The 17,500-nt window shown below is 40.3% G+C and overlaps 1 long non-coding RNA gene across 3 annotated transcripts in view; it reads right to left on the bottom strand.

Moving 5' to 3' along the window:
• LOC122807252 overlaps positions 1-17,500 on the bottom strand; it is a 1,461,171-nt gene that overhangs the window by 465,651 nt on the left and 978,020 nt on the right. For all 3 annotated transcript variants that reach the window (XR_006365609.1, XR_006365610.1, XR_006365608.1), the window contains one exon: positions 11,549-11,618. This is a non-coding gene — a long non-coding RNA (uncharacterized LOC122807252). The remainder of the gene's footprint in view (positions 1-11,548; positions 11,619-17,500) is intronic.

Below are 17,500 nucleotides of genomic sequence, written 5' to 3'. Positions count from 1 at the left end.
TCAGGGTTTAGTGCAGGCTCTTGACAATTCTTATTTGACAGTTTCAGGTAAAAGAAAAGCGGGTTCTTTGTCTTCTGAACAGATTCAAGACCTTGAACCTCTAAATGAATGCAAAGAAGCCAATTATGTGTAATCTCTACAGATTTCTGATTCAGATTCTGAGAAAAGTGCGGCTTTCGACTTCATCAATCCAAAATCTCTGGACCAGTAAGTCTGCACCCCAATTAGTGGTGATAAAATTCTGGACTTGGTCCTTGCTAGTATGGGGCAGCTTTGCTCCCAACTAAATGTAACTTCCTCCTTGGTCAAATCAGACCACAAATTTGTCACATTTACCTTTAGATCTGAATCAGAAGAATATTTCAATACCTCCATGTTCAGAGATTATGCCAATGATAATCTATTAAAACCTGAGTGATGACCTGGTGAAATTCAAAAGCTCTTTCCATCTTGACAATACCCCTGCTTATGCAGAATCATTTACAGCCAAATACTATGCACATGTAAATAGCTGCATAGATGTATGTCCCCCTCAAATGTAAATAAAACACCAGATTTAAAAACAAACCACTGTATAACCCTAATATAAACAGGCTCTTTCATAAAAGAAGAAAATTTTATTGCATGCAAAACTAAATTTAACACTCAAGATGCCAATAACCCTACTGTTAAACTTAACAAGGAACTGTACACCCTGAAAAAAACAACCAATACCAGATATGAGGTAAAAAAATAACCACAAAGCTTTCTTTAACTATATTAGAAATTTCTGAAACAATGTCCAGCACTACACTGAGCTAATGTTGTTGTTGCTGTTGTTTGTCTTTTCGGCTTTTTCTGGTTAGGGGTCGCCACAGCGGAACTCTGGTCCGCTAATGATTGGCAGTTGATTTTTATGGTGCCGAGTTGTTAGCCTGCCTCCCAAACTTCAGCGAAGGCATGCTCATTCACACATGTCTTTCGTAGGCCACTCGACCGCGGGGAGGACATGCCGACTCCACTGAGCTAATAATAAAGGATATTATAGGATTATAGGATCATAGGAGATTACTAGGCTATTGATCTGGAGGTTATTTTAAGTCTATCTGTTTCAACCTAATGTAATACCGTAGAGGTAGTAGTCAATACCTAAGATTGCATTTAGTGATGACTGCCCATGTCCAGGAGGGTTGTGGGTACTATCCCCATTAAGAATTTATGGTGCCCCATCAACTCATTTAGGTTTCTCTTGAATAGTGTCATAGAGGTGCTCTGTTTCACATAAATTGGTTGCTTATTCCAAAGACGTGGGCATCGCAAATCTGTCCCTCCAGCATGTCCTATTTAAGTTGCAGGCCATATTTAAGTCCCTGGAATGGGTAGCCCTAGACTCATTTGATTTTCATGTATGCAGTAAGTTCATTAGGTTTGGGTCTTGGGTTGTTCTATAGGCCAGGCATAAATCTTCCCTAAGAAGTTTATATGATATGGAGTATAGTGACAGGCATTTTAGTCGGTCCATCTATGATACATGCTAGAGGCCCTTGATCTTCTTTGTTAGAAACTTCTAAGGTCTCTCTAATTGCTGTAGATGCTTAGTATGGCACATACTGAGTAGGGTGTTGTACTCAATTATGGGTTGGGTAAGTGTCGTGTATGGGGGGGTTATAACTTCTTTTGCTCTAGAGGTGATGCCTTTACTAATCAAGTGAGCTAAGTCCAAAGTTTTTCTTAAAACGGTAGATATTTGTTTACTGAAGTTAAGGTTGCAGTCAACCTGTGATCCCAGGTCCCTTACCACTTCATGGGTACTTACAGCATTGTTATTAATTTAATAGTGTGAAGGGACATTGTTTGTGCTGAAGGGAATGATGATGCATCTCTTTACATTCAGTTTGAGACTGTGACTAATGCCTCTCAACTGTACAGGTTTTCGCAGAATGTCAGATTTTTGCCTCATATTTTCGGTATGTTACTGCTAAAATCTGTCCCTTTCTGGCAAATAGTGGAGGATTGAAGTCATTAAATAATGACAGACATTTCAGTTTAAGACTCCACATCCTTCGGAAAATTCATGCTAATTCAAAACCTATTATTCTATCAACTTTCTAAGTTTGTAAGGGCAATATGTAAAATCTGTCCCTATTTGTCCTCCTATCATTTTAGGCTTTGTGCAGATTTTTTCCTCTAAGAGGTTGAGAGGTATATAATACACCAGTTGTTGTTCTGTGTGAGATCATCCTGGAGTATACCAACATCATCTGGGGAGTCAATGATTGCACCTAGTTTGCAGCCATCTGGATACTTGGTCAACCACAACCCTTTAATTTTGACCTGAACTTCTGAGAATTATATACCAAACAGTAGGGGGCCCAGCACTGACCCCTGTGCCACCCCAATGGTAACAGGTCTGCTTGTTGATGTGGAGTCACCCACTTTGATAGTGTGTGTCTGGTTAGTGAGACAGTTGGGAACCCATCTTACTATGAAGGGGTTTACATTCAGTTTGTTAAGCCTATCGGTAATGCCTGAATGTGGGATTGTGCCAAAAGCCTTTGCCGAGTTGAGGTATGCTGTGCGCACAGATTTGCCCTCATCAATGGCCTTAATCACTCTTTCAAAGAAATCCATCAGATTTAGCAGGCAGGATCTGCCCTTCATGAGGCCAAATTGGGTAGGGTCCAGGGTTTGGAGGTCACCTATGTCTTTATTTATGATGTCCATAATGATATGCTCCATGGCCTTACAGATGAGGCTGGTCAGGCTTATTGGTCTGTAATTCCCCAGGTCTGTTGCTAGGCTACCTTTGTGGAGAGGGAATAAATGTAGCTGTTCTCCATTTCATAGGAAGAACTCTGTGGTTAGGCTATGATGGAAAAAGAGTAATTGATGCTAGTTCTTGTTTTAGCCTGTTTAGAAGACATCCTGGGATGTCATCTGGTCCCATAGAGGCCATGTTCTTTGCCTTGGACAGGGCTTTGACGACCTACTCTTCAGATATGTAAGAGGGGAGTTTGGGGGAGGGTTTTTTGTAAGTTAGGAGGGGATAAGGGAGTAAAATCTTTGCCAAACCTATCCACTAGCAGGTTCACTATCTCTGTGGGGTCAGTGTGTGCGATAGCATTGGCCACCAGTTCTGCACATGCCTGGGTCCTACCCTTTAGGTTACATACATAGCTGTAAAAGGCCTTATGGTTATCCTTGGCAGTATTTGCTAGGTTTCTCTCAAAGGAGCTCTTGGATGATTTGACAAGTTGTCTTATTTGCCTGTTAAGGCTGAGGAGGATGTTTTTCCATTGTTGGGTCCTTGTCTTTGTTTTCTTGGACATCAGCTTTTTGCATTTATTGTAGAGTTGGCTGATGCTGGAAGTCCATCATGGCAGCTTGATTTTACTTGGGACTCTGGCTTTGATTCTATCTGGTACAGCTGAGTGTATACACTTATGCAAGTGATTGTACAGGGCTTTAGTGTATGCTTCGGCATAGTTACCAATTTCAGCTTGGGGTGGGGCTTGAAATCCATTTATTCCTTCACCTGTGAGAGTATATTTTGCCTTAGTGAAGGTTTTTAGTCTGATTTCACCCTTAGTGAGTTCTGGTGTTAGTGTTATTTTCAAGGTGACTGATTCATTGTCAGTTTAACTAATGAGGGTCCAACAATTGCAGCAGTGGACCTGTTTGACATGTTGGTAAGCACTAGATCTAGAATGTTTGTTCCTCTTAGACAATATGCTCCAGGGCATGTGAATTCACAAAGTCAAGGAACTTTTGTGCTAACGAGTTTGGGCTAGCGTAGGCTTCTCAGTTGATGGTGAGATAATTGAAATCCCCCATAACCAGTGTGTTTGGTAAAATATGGATTGTCTTCAGTTTGGATAAGTAGGCTTTGTGGGTGTCATAACTCAAAGAAGGGGATCTATAACTGGTTAGGACTTGAATGTGGGTCTTACTCACTGTAACCTGTACCTGGAGTAACTCTATGGAGTTGTCCATTCTGACTAGACACAAAGTGACTTTATCTCTAATATAGATTGAAGCACCACCTCTTTTGGTTTTCACATGTTCCTTTTGTGGTCTAAAGGTATGGAAGGTATTGTAGCCTTCAAGGGCTGGGTAGTCCTTGAGGCCTTAAACCAGGTTTCTGTAACTGCACAGACATCTACATCTTCTAGTGATACAAGTGCTTCCAGGGAGTTCAGTTTCTGGTTTAAGCTCCTAACATTTAGCAGCATGACCCTTATTTTGTTCTGATTAGTTCATTTCATGTTGGTAATGTTGATTTTGAGACTTTGCCTAAAAAAGGCACTATGGGGGAGGCGAGAGCCTTCACCAGCAGCCGAAAGTCTAGGGGCGCCAAGTGCAAACTGTCTCTGGCAAAGAAGCGAGGTTTGTCAACCATGGCTTCCAAGTAAACAGGAACTGGATCCCCCTTGGATTACGCCAAAAATTAAGCCAATTACTGAAATCAGTCATGTTTTTGTTTATACTGTGGCATCATTCTAGGTGAGACAAATATGCTGCTTAAGGCCAGGGACATACATGCCTGGGACACATACTCCAAGAGCTCGACCATGTCTCTCTTCATATAGCCCAGTGAGGTACATCCCAGGTCATTCACACCAACATGAACTATAACAGAGTCATAACAGTACTTGTTGCTGAGAAACCTGAGTGCATGCATGATTTGGCAAATCCTGGCACCAGTCAGGAAGCTGACTGTGACATTCTCCTTGTCCATCTTGGTGGGTGGGACATCCAGGTGTCTCAATATTGAGTCTTCTATAGCAAAAACAATTGTTTTTTGAGTGTTGAGTGGGTGAGACCCTGGTGCTGCTATATGTCATGGGTTCTGTGGAGACTGTGTTAGCTGTAGCAGACTTATGTTTTGGAGGTCTCTGGTGTTTCTGTAAGTTTTTTGAGAGAACCTCTGTGTATGTGGATTTACGTCTTTGGTGCGTACTATCTGTATGGGTAGTTGTATGTGCATGAGTAATGGTGCTATGTGAATATGTAGTGGTGGGTGAGTTGACAATCTTCTCCATGTTACTGTTTTGAGTGAGCGAGAGCATGGATTTAAGATTCTGGAGGTAAATACATCTCTCGCACTCTGTACTAGACTACATTATTACTAGAGGATTGTCTGTGTACACGAGGCAATTGCTACACTGCTTCAAGAGACCCAAGTCAACAAGGTTGGCAGGAGAAACAAGGGTCATCCAACTGTCCATAATGCTAGGTTGAAGACTGTTGTCACTAGGGGTGGCTTTTCAGAAACGGTCACAGAGGAGCTCCGCGAATGGATATTTCTGCCTGGGTTTTAAGGGAAAATTTGTTGAATTTAACTGTCCGGCTTTGGCACAGAATTGCATGGCAGTGAGTGGTGCGGCTCAATGTGCAAACAAGCAGAAACCTACTCAAATTCAGGGCCTAAATACATAAAGTTAAAACTTATAAAAACTGTAACAAAATTCAAAAGGACTAGTAAGGATGCCTATTCCAAGTCCTAGACCAGCCTTACTTTACCAGTCAGGTGCCAATCAAACATAATTCTCTCACAAAAGTGCAGATAGACACTTCCAATCCAAAATGGCCTGGAAAGCATGCTCAGAACAAACAAACTACTACAAACAGTTCCAGAAGCAGCAGGCCTGACATACCTCTCAACTGTACAGATTTTCACAGAATGTCCAGATTTTTGACTCATATTTTTGGCCCATTTCTCATAAAATTGTGGTTTTCTGGCATATTAGTATCAAATAATTAAAGACTGAATTTAGAAAATAATGACAAACAGTTGAGTTTCAGACTTCATACCCTTCAGAAAATGCATGCTAATGCAATACCTGTTATTTTATCAACTTTCTAAGTTTGTAAGAATGATATTTAAAAACTGTCCCTATTGTTGGGTCTTTGTCCCACTTTTATTTATGCCTTTGTCCAGATTTCTTGCTGTAAGTGGCTGAGAGGAATGGGCCTGGATCTGAGCTATGCTACAGCTACTAACTACCCTAGTTTCAGTGGGAAACACTACAGAATATTTAACACAGCAGAAAAATAGCAGTGAGACACTGAAAAAATGTTTAAAACAACAGAAAATCAACCAGGAGGCTCTAAAGAATGCTTTAAACAGTTAACAGATCAGTTAAGTACTGTTTGGTGGGAAAACCAGAGCAGGCAGAACAGATAGCTTTAAAAGAGTGAAAAATACCAGTAAATACTTAACAGTACAAACAACATGAAAGCTTCCTAAACAGTGCAAATAGCAATAATATTTGCTGTACAGGCACAGTGTAGCAGGCAATTGCAGTATAACAGTGTAGTTTAGTACACAGTAAATAAATAAAGTACAAAAGTAGGTGGCAGGCAAGAAAAAAGAGCAGTAAATAGTATGAATAAATAAAAAACAGGCAGACTTAGAGGACATAATCTATTAGCAGACAAATTTAGTCCATATTTTACCCCCCTCTATCTTCTTATATTCTCAGATCCCATACCTGCTTCTACACCCATTCAAATCTTCAATCCATAATGCACTTTCCAAGGCCAAGAATGCTATTGCTATGAGGCTGGGTAACATACCAAGTTGCCCTCTGGTCAGCCTAAAACATGACTGGTCAAACCCTGCAAAGGTTATTCAATATCATCCTCCAAACAGGTTTCATGACAGATGAATAGATGATAGAAACAGTCACCCCCTGCACAAAGGTGAGGCATCAATAGACCCAGTGATTACAGGACCACAAGCTTGACCATCCTCATCTGTAAGCCTATGGAAAGGATCATTGTGGAATTAATAAATAAGTACACAGGAAACTTAAAAAGTCTCAACCCAAGCCAGTCTGGATTCATGAAGGGCAGATCCTGCATCCTTAACATGGTCACCTTTTTCAAGTAGGTTACTGAAACAATGGATGAGGACAAATCACATGTCTAGACCTTGCAAAGGCATTCAACATCATCCCAAACTCAAGTATCATAGACAAACTTTCCCAGATTAATCTGAACCCCTGTGTAGCTCACTGGATAGCAAACTGGCTCACAAATAGAACTGTGGAAATAAGGTTAAGGGGCAATACCCCTCCAAATGACCTATAACGAGCAGTGTATCCCAGGGTTCAGTCCATCAGCCACTCCTCTTTGGCAGTACTTAGAGGTCAAAGCCAGTGTTAATGGTTTATGGCTGATCAAGTCTGCAGATGACTGTAAATTTGGTGCCACCATGAACTCCCGAGAGAACACCAAAATCCTCCATGACAGCATATCACAAAGAAATAGCTGGTGTCAAAAACCATGGACTAAAACTAAATGCCAAGAAATGTATAACTGTAACTTTTGGCAAGCATGACTTATTGACAACACACCATTGAAAGTTGATCCCACAACCAGGGATCTGGGAACCTATGTTGAAAACAAAGTGTTCTTTGATCACCATGTATTTACGGTTGTAAGGAAGTCCTTTTTCACCACACATCTCATATCTAAAGGCATGATATTTATTTATTTATTTTATTTAGTTAACATTTGTTTACAGGGAAATTTCAACTGGGTCAGGAACCCATTTTCATCCGAGGTCCGGGAAGAAAAGCTCGAAATGATACATGAAAGTTAAGACAATTTACATGAACAAGATAAAAAACAGGTATTAAAGTACACATTAATAATAACTGAATACTAAATAAGTACAGAGAGGTAGATGCAATAATAAATACAAAATAAGTACAAAGAGGTAGGTAAAATAATAAAACATGTACTGAATTAAAGTGAAGTGGTAGACTGCAAACTCATTATATATATATATATATATATATATATATATATATATATATATATACACACACACACACACACACACACACACACACACACACACACACACACACACACACACACACACACACACACACACACACACACACACACACACACACACACACACACACACACACACACACACACACACACACACACACACACACACACACACACACACACACACACACACACACACACACACACACACACACACACACACACACACACACACACACACACACACACACACACACACACACACACACACACACACACACACACACACACACACACACACACACACATCAGGTAGGTGTAAGGTAAAGAATGGGAATCAGAACATAAGATGCAAGTAGATGCTTAGAAGGATGGGAAAGTTAAGGGTGTAGAAATACGGAAAGTCTGTTAGTGGTTAGTAGATGAAATTCCTGTTTTAGGTATAGAAAGGAAAACCCTTAGAGAGTGAATGGAGTTCACCTGTTAGGGAAAGAGCAGGGGCAGGTCTGATGACATCGAAAATGTTTTTTGGGTGGGTTTGAAGTTGTTAAAGCTCTCAGTGGTAGTAATGTCTGTTGGCAGATTTCCAGTGCTTGGCCGTGGCATGTGAGTATAGGCACTGTCCAGCTCTTTTGTTTGGAATGTAGACTGTTAGGGGTTGTTTGTTTTCAGAGTGGAGGGCTCTTGTAGGTATGTAGGGTTTTCAGACAGACATGAGGTCTGGGCAGCTATCAGGTGTATATATCATTTTATGTGCAGAAGGCAGCTGTACTAGGCTTAGGTTTTGTGTGAAGTTGAGCCAATTTAGTTCTTTCAGAGCTAGGCAGTGGTGGGAACTGTAGGGGTAACCTGTGAGAAATTTGGCAATTTTATGGTAGCAGGACTGGAGCTTGTTTTAGAGAAGATTGTAAATTGATGTATAAGGGGGCTGCATATAAGAATGATGGAAGCAAATAGGTGTTGGTGAGGGTTTTTCTGGTAAAACTATCCAAGAAAGTTTTTTTGTCTGTAGAGTGTTCCTAGTTTGATGTGGGTTTTTTTAATGCTGTCACAGATGTTGTGTTCAAAAGTTAGTTTGTTATCTATGGTTACACCTAGAAGTTTAGCTGTGGGAACTGTTTCAATTTCTGTGCTTTCCTGTGAGAATATTTTAAAGTCAGATGAGATTGATTTTGTCGAGAAAAGCAGGAGTTTTGTTTTTTTAGGATTTAAAAGTAGCTGGCCTTCTCTCAGCCATGTGCCTATTGAGGTGGAGGCGGCTTGGGTGAATTGCTGGAGTTGTTGTATGTTACTGGAGGAGGAATTTATGGTAGTGTCATCTGCGTATTGGATAATGGAGCTAAGGCATGTTGAGGTATGAAGGTCGTTGGTTGTTGGTGCAAACATTGAAGAGAAGGGTCCATGATATCCAGGTCCAGGTCAAGAGATGTAATCATTCCCCTGTACTTGGCTCTCATCAGGTTATCGTTGAGTATAATACCCCATTCAGTATGTACTTGTACAAACACTTGTTACAGCTGCAGTGATCACGACACTTTCAAACTAAAAAAAAATAAAAATTAAAAAAATCAAGGGCCTGAATCACAAAAACTATGCAGTGCCTCAGAAGGCCCTATCTTATCAGCCTATTACACATTTGCAAGTCCAGTGACAGTGTAAATAACCAGACAAGGGATCCCAGTCTCTTTTGCAAGATAAATAGATATAAATAGAACATGTTGGAGGGATAGGTGTGTAACCTTGGTTAAATATACTACCTCTCCCATATAGCTCTTCCAGGTCATGCTATCTTATTTGATCTCTCTTCTAGCTTTCTGTCTCCTCCCTCTAATTACTAGCATGAATTGACACCGAAAGTCCTGCCTCCCCCCTGTCCTCACTTTCTTACATATCTTGCTCCTTACCACTATTGGGTCTAAGCACCGATCTTTTTATTCCTTACATTAGGTAATACTCTACAGGGAATATGTTTATTCCATATGTGAGATTACTGCGTGTATGATATAAGTTACTAACGCTCTATGGTCTAAATAATACCACTGTCTTATATAGTCTAGAAACCTATATGGTGTTACTTTTTCTCTGCCTATGTTAAAATACTGTAGTTACTTGGAATGTTACTGTTTTAAATATGGTTATGTTACTGTTATGTAAGGTTATTTGTAAATTTCTTTTCTCCCTGGGCCTCCACTGAAAATGGGTCCTTGGCCCAGATGGATCTTCCTGGCAAACAAATGTAAAATAAAAATAAATAAATAATGTTTGGCAGAACTGACAGTTTATTATGATGCAATTATATACAGTTATATTATTATTATTATTATTATTATTATTGAATTGTACATTAATTGTTAAACACCTTTATGCTCATTCCTTTCGGATGATAATTCAAAACTGGGAATTTCATATCAGAGAGGTATTTGCCTTTGTCATTTTGAAAAATCTGACAATATTTCATGAAAACCTAAATGAACGTGTAGCTCTTCTGAACTTGTTTGTGTTTACCTGCATCTGTTCCAGGGCACATTTCTTTATTTGTGTTCACTAATGGGTTGTTAATGTTACCAGTTGTTTGCTATTTTCTTCTAAGCTGTTAGAAACTTTTTGTCTAAGTTTATTTGTCACAGTCATGGGACTTCTGATACCACATCTCACAGCAGTGAAGATGATAATGACAAGATGTCAAGCTGCACAATATAAACACAGGACACGTTTAAGTAAATGTACTGCAACTGCCTTGTATCCGCGGTGGTGCAGTGGTAGCATTGTTGCCTCACAGCAAGAGGTTCTCCCGTTCGATTCTCGGCTGGAGTGCGGGGAGTGCCTTCTGTGTGGAGTCTGCATGTCCTCCCCGCGGTTATGTGGGTGTTTGAAAGACATGCGTAAATGAGCGTGCCTTCGTTGAAGGTTGAATGTTGAGCTGGCACCTCGGTGTTTGTGAAAATCTACTGCCAATCATTAACGGACTGGAGTTCCACTGTGGTGACCCCTAACTGGAAAAAGACAAACAACAACTGCAAATGCCTTGTATAGCATTACTCTTCCCCTTAGCAAGGAAAGTCATAGGTCTGTGTTTTCCTAGAGCACTGAAGTCCTAAGGCTTGCATTCAAGAATAGTCAGACCACATCTGTGTACTCAGAGGCAATCACATTATAAAATTAAGTGGAGAATATTTACACACAGCTACCAGGCTGTATTCTGACAGAGACAGCTGTGCTGGGTGTGTTACACATTCCTTATTTTCAAGCAAGGACAGCCGGGTAGCTGCCTTTAGGGATAGCCGTGAATTAAAACATTTCTTTTTATAGTGTACAGCTGCAGCGGCTGTGCTTTTCAGCTGTACCGCTCTACGACAAAATGCTGCTGCAGCCTTTTGGTTTCAGTGATGTAGCTCACAGGGATATGTCTCGCGAGCTACATGCCAGAATCCACTTGATTACATGTCTATAGCTCTTTTGATTTCTTGGCTATCCCTGCCACATTTAGGTGAAACACCTTTAGTGCCATATGCAGGATCAAAAATCTTTGAGCATGCATTTAGTGAGTGGGATCTATGAGCCAAACATTGCAGACAAGGCAGGACTGATGATATTCTGAAGATAACAATCTATGTAGATAAACATTTAGACAATATACTTCTAATAGAGGGGAGAGTTTGGTCTGATGAAAGCAAAGCATGCACTTCTCTATAAGACTGAAGAGACCAAGGTCATATAAGAGTCAATATTACAAGTATCAAGATCAGAAGTTCATACTTACCACTTGCACAGATAATCTTCACAAACTAAACTGCCTGGTCATCTGCTATGTGCAAGGATGATAGCAAAAGCTGCCAAGAGAAAAAAAGAGAAGCTGAAACAAAGAGGTTCACTGAGAAACATGAGTGATAATTACTGTAATTCTGCAGATTATTAACAGGTAACTGCAAAATGTCAAAATACGCCAGCCCCCCCCCCCCCCCATTTTACTGAAGTAGGTAATGAGAACTGTAGAGACCCTTTTTGAAAAGGCCTGTTAGAAAAGCAAAATAGAGATTTGTGCCTGCCAAGAACTAGCTAACTGCCTTCTGAAGCTGTTAAAGGAACATTTTGATGAGAGGTTTAATATTCAAAACAACTGAGATTCAGTCAAAATATTCAAAGTTGGAAATTAATAGCCAGCTTTAACATATAGGAGATTGTGTCTGATCAGAATCAATCTCAGGAGACTGTGTCTGACCAGTATCAGTCTCAGGAGACTGTTTCTAATCAGCATTAATTTCAGAAGACTGTGTCTAATAAAAATCAGTCTCAAGAGGCTGAGTCTGATCAACATCAGTTTTAGGAGACTGTGCCTGATCAGAATCAATCACATGTTTGGGACCCTCCCCCCAAAAAATCAAAGAATGGGAATTCTTCACTCAGGAATATCCTCTGGCCTCGAACAGGGTCTTCCTTTCCCAGCCATCTTCATAACCTGCCCCTCCCTTCCTTCCCCAAAGAATAAAAAATAAAAACCTCAACCCAAACAGTAAGAATGGACAAGGACAAAACATGAGATATGAAAAAGACAACCCACCACTGTACACAGAATTGAACTAAGAAATATAGTCTTCGGTGTGTTCTGGGAGGGGTCAACTTCATATGACCTAAATTTCATTTGACTGAAATTCATCTGACTGAGACCAAAACACTGAAAGTTCAAAAGACTGAAAACTCATTTGACTGAAACTCATAACACTGACACATTAAAGTAAAAGGTATATGCCCTTTTCTCAAGTCTAGTGCGATCCTGGAGTTAGTATAAATAGTAAGGGGGTGTGGGGGTGGGGGTGCAAAACCCCCCACATACTTTATATGTTTTAAACCATACACATGGATATTTATAACTGCAATGAATAATTCTTTGCAGAAAACAATATTTAACTATGTGCGGGGCTTCGCCCTCACACCCCTCAATGTGGAGGGCTGTGCCATATATATACTAACTATACTGTGCCAACTATATATACTAACTCCAGGATCCCACTACAGTGGGGAAAAGGGCATATACTTTTTACTTTAAAATTTAGTTTTTAGAAGAGGAGTGAAAATTAGTTTTTAGAAGAGGAGTGAACCTTAAAAATCTCCTCGAAAGGAACGTAACAGTGGGTGCTCATAGATCTGCCGGGATATCTGTGTTTGGTAGATGCAGTATGTGTAAATTTATTGAAATAGGAAGAACATTCTCTATCAATGAGAGAAAGTACGAGTTAAAACATAAGTTGCATTGTAACTCTAAGTTTGTAGTCTATATTGCTAAGTGTATATCCTGCAAAGCTTTTTATGTTGGCAAAACGGAGCGTAGACTTCGTGATAGAGTGTATGAATACACACACGCAACTGAAGTCAACAAACTCGATAATGCACTGGCTAAGCACTCAGCTTTGAGCGGAGGGCACAAATTTGTGTTTAAAGCAATAGATCAGATACAGTATGAAATTAGGGGTGGTCCAGTTAACTTACTTTTAGAAGAGCGTGAGTTAGCATGGCAAATTAGGTTGAATGCATTTTCAAGTCCAGGTTTAAATGAAACCTGTAATATCATCTGTTTACTTAGACTAAAGAGTCTTAACAGATAATGGTTGTTGTTAAAGTAGTTTTTGTTAGTTTGATATGTATTTTTTATATACTTTTGTATTACTTTTAAACATTATTCTGTATACTAGTGACGGGGTCTGTGAAAACCTTTGGGGGAATGCTTTATTTTGTGGTATTCAGGTGGCAAAACCACTAACAGTTGCGGATTTATTTTATTGTTCATTATGTGATTTTTTTCATGTGACTTTTTATCACAAGATTTTTACCAATTAATGATTTTTGATCATGTGACAAAAATTACTTGAGTATTTCTATGTGAATTGGTGGTACGTTAATTTGTCTGAAGAAGTTGCTTTACTGAAAGCGATGAAAAGCGCTTCATTAAAACTTATTTTACTTGATTTTTCGTAGTCCTAGTATCTCTTGGAGCCTACATTTTGGGTTTTAGTTCATTGTTTTGACTTAGTTTGTTACCAAATATACATGCACAGAGATTGCTTGAATTTATAAACACAAACTCCCTGGAACAGATAGTTAATATATCAACCAGGGGTGCAACCATATTGGATCTGGTCCTTACTAATATAGGACAGTGTTGCATACTCACTACTGTAATGCCTTCCCTGATAAGGTCAGATTACAAAATGGTCTCCTTTGAAGTAAAAATAAAGCCTGGACCCTCCAGCTAAACCTGGAATATTCAGGAACTATTCTAAGGCTAACTTCCTGCTATTAAGTGAGAACCTGGCAAAATGTCAAGCCCCCATAAACCCTGAGAGCACTGCTGCCTATGCAGAACTGTTCACAGAATCCCTGTACAAGCATGTTGATAGCTGCATAGAGGCATCTGTACCCACCAGGAAGAAGTACAGAAATAAAAAAAAACAAGCCACCCTGGTGGAATCACAAAACAATCAGCTGTATAACAGGAGGAAGAAAACCATGGTAAAAATTAGGAGGTGCAGCATCCAGCATGATAAAAACACTCTCATTAAACTAAAAAAACAACTCAGAGGACAAATAAAGTCTACCAAAGCCAAATTTGAGGTAAGTTTGGCCTCCTAGGCCAAGGACAACCACAAAGCATTCTTTAGATATGTCCGCAACCTCAAAGGCAACACACATTGTGTGCAGAGCTCATTGTAAATGTGTGTGCTCACCTAGACATAGTGAGAAGACATAGCAAACCTGGGTCTATATTAGAACACTGAAGTTTTAAAACTTCGAATGTTCTAATATCGACCCCTATTCAACGAATGCTTAAAATATCAAACATACAGTATGGGAAAAAATTTTGCTGTTCCGAAATACATACACACAACACAAGCGCACCAAACAAACAGCAATCCACACACATACACTTAAAATCCTACAGCTAACCCTACACTAAACTGTACATACACTACTATCTATCCACTTACCTTAACCCAAATCACCTTCCTCGCCCTAACCCTCATGTTCACACAATCACATACTTACCTGACCCGCGCCCTAACCCTAACTCACCTAACCCGCGCCCTAACCCTCACGTCCACACAATCGCACACTTACCTGATCCTGACCCATGACTTTCCACCACAGTGCTGAAAATAGCAAAGCCACAGAAACGACCAACCAAATCCTTTCCCTAGGAAAAAATTTGGTGTTCTGCAGTTTCGCTATTTTCAGCATTCGCTGAATAGGGGTTGATATTAGAATATTTGAAGTTTCAAGACTTTGATGTTCTAATATAGTCCCACAAACCTTATGGCTGATAAATTCAGCTCCAACTTTACCCCTCTTTCCCCCTCAACCTTACCTCAGGAAATATCATCAAATATAACTCCCCCGACTATCACTAGGGAACAGGTCCTTAATGCTTTCTCTAAGACCAAGCACACTGCATCAATGAGCCCAGACAATATCCCAGGATGCCTTCTAAATAGCATGACACTTGACCTATCAGGGCCTCTGAAATTACTACTTAACTGTAGCCTACAAACAGGTTTCATGCCTCATGAATGGAGAAAGGCAACAGTCATCCCCCTGCACAAAGGTGGGCCATCTAGAGACCCTGGAAACTTCAGACCCATAAGTCTCACTAGTCTTATATGTAAAGTCATGGAAAGAATTATCATGGAAATGATCAACAGAGATATAGTAAACCTCCAGACACTGGACCCAACCCAGTTTGGTTTTGTCAAGGGTAGATCATGACTATTCAGCCTGGTGGACTTCTTTCAGAAGGTCACCAAAGCAACGGATGAGGCAAAATTGTTCACACTGCCTACCTTGATCTAGCCAAGGCATTTGACACAATACCCCACTCCAACATTGTTGGCAAACTCAGGAGGTTAGATACAAACCCATATGTCACCCAGTGGATAGCCAGCTAGCTCACAGACAGGACCCAGAAAGTTAGAATTGGAGAGTCCACCTCTACAAAGAAGCCAGTCACAAGTGGAGTCCCTCAGGGATCAGTCCATGGACTGTTCCTTTTTTGCATTTATTTCGCAGAAGTTAAGGCCAATGTTAGTGGTGTCTGGCTGACTAAATTTGCAGATGACTGCAAATTAGGAGCTGTCATTGAATCTCACACAGACACTGGTGTTCTCCAGGAGGGGCTGACAGACATACAACTGGTGTCAGATCCATGGACTAAAATTAAATGCCAAGAAATGCATAATAGTATCCTTTAGGAAGTCATCCATCCCTGGTAACTATCATATTAACAACACACCCCTTAGAGATGACCCAATAGTCAGGGACTTAGGGGCACATATAGATAGTAATCTAGCCTTTGCCATCATGTGTCTGCAGTGGTGAGGAAATCATGCTATATTGCACAACTTATAAACAATGGTATGGCATCTAAGTCCAAGGAAGTCATTGTCCCACTGTATTTGTCATTCATCAGACCAGTCATTGAGTACAATGCTCCCTTTTGTATGTACCTAACCAAGCATATCCAACAGCTGGAACATCCACAGAGGTTCCTCACTAAAAGAATACAGGGTATAAGTAAAATGTCCTATGCAGACAACCTCAAGGCCCTATCTCTATATTCTGTACCCTACAGGCTTTTGAGGGGAGATCTATGCCTGGATGGCATACAGGGCATTGTCATACCCCACTCTGATGGACCTCCTTCAAATCCACAAAACAAACAGCACCATAATTACCTATTCTAAAGACTTAAACCTTGCCTGTTATATAAATAGGTCCTGCTGGAGAGATAGATGTGTATCCCAGAGACTACCATGTCAATGGAACAGGCTACCCAGCCATGTGAAACAGAGTTCCTCCCTAACCCAATTCAAGTACAACTTGGACAAATTGGATGGAAAACACAAACTTCATCCCTGGTTTGGCACCTATGTCTCTAATGGATACAGGTATCCTGTAAATGGTTTTTCCCCAAACCCCTGCTTACATTTATCAAGGGTATCAGAACTTGTCAGAGATTTGGGATGCATGGCTAAGCTTAAAAAGACCATTGTAATCATTAGCCTGGTAAACACTTATGAACCTATCTAGACCCTCATGAAGGACATCTACATCCCTGGGGGATTCAAATATTGCCCCCAGCTTGCAGTCATCAGCAAACTTTATCACCCAGAGGCTTTCCATATTTCCTTTGACTTCAAAGAAGTATACTCTGAACAGGAGTGCTCCCAGTACTAAGCCCTGTGGCACACCAGTAGTAACTGACCTCTTGCTGGATCTGGATTCACCTACTTTAACCAGGTGCCCTGTCCAATGGCCAGTTGTCTATCCATCTGTAAATATAGGGATGTATGCCCAATTTTGTGAGTATATTTATAATACCCAACTGAGCAATTGAGTCAAATGCCTTGGTCAACTCAAGGTAGGTACTATGCACTGTATTTCCTCATCCACAGCCTTACTGAGGTTCTCAAAGAAATCCATCAGTTTCGGTAGGCATGACCTCCCTTGAAAAAGCCAAATTGGGGTGGGACTATTGTTTGGAGGTCTATTATGCCATTATTTATCAGATTCAGGATTATTCTTTTCATTCCCTTAAATATAAGATTAATCAAACTTAATGGGTCTGTAATTTCCCGGGTCAGTAGATAGTCCCCCTTTATGCAGAGGGATGACTATTGCTGCCTCCACTGTATCAGGACAAAGCCAAGCCAGAGGCTGTGGTAAA

The sequence above is a fragment of the Protopterus annectens genome, chromosome 7.part0 (genome assembly GCF_019279795.1).
Source record: "Protopterus annectens isolate FY-2018-M chromosome 7.part0, PAN1.0, whole genome shotgun sequence".
In the NCBI taxonomy this organism is placed as follows: Eukaryota; Metazoa; Chordata; order Ceratodontiformes; family Protopteridae; genus Protopterus; species Protopterus annectens.
The sequence above is the reverse complement of the archived record's forward strand: the minus strand, read 5'-3'. Positions and strand labels throughout refer to the sequence as shown.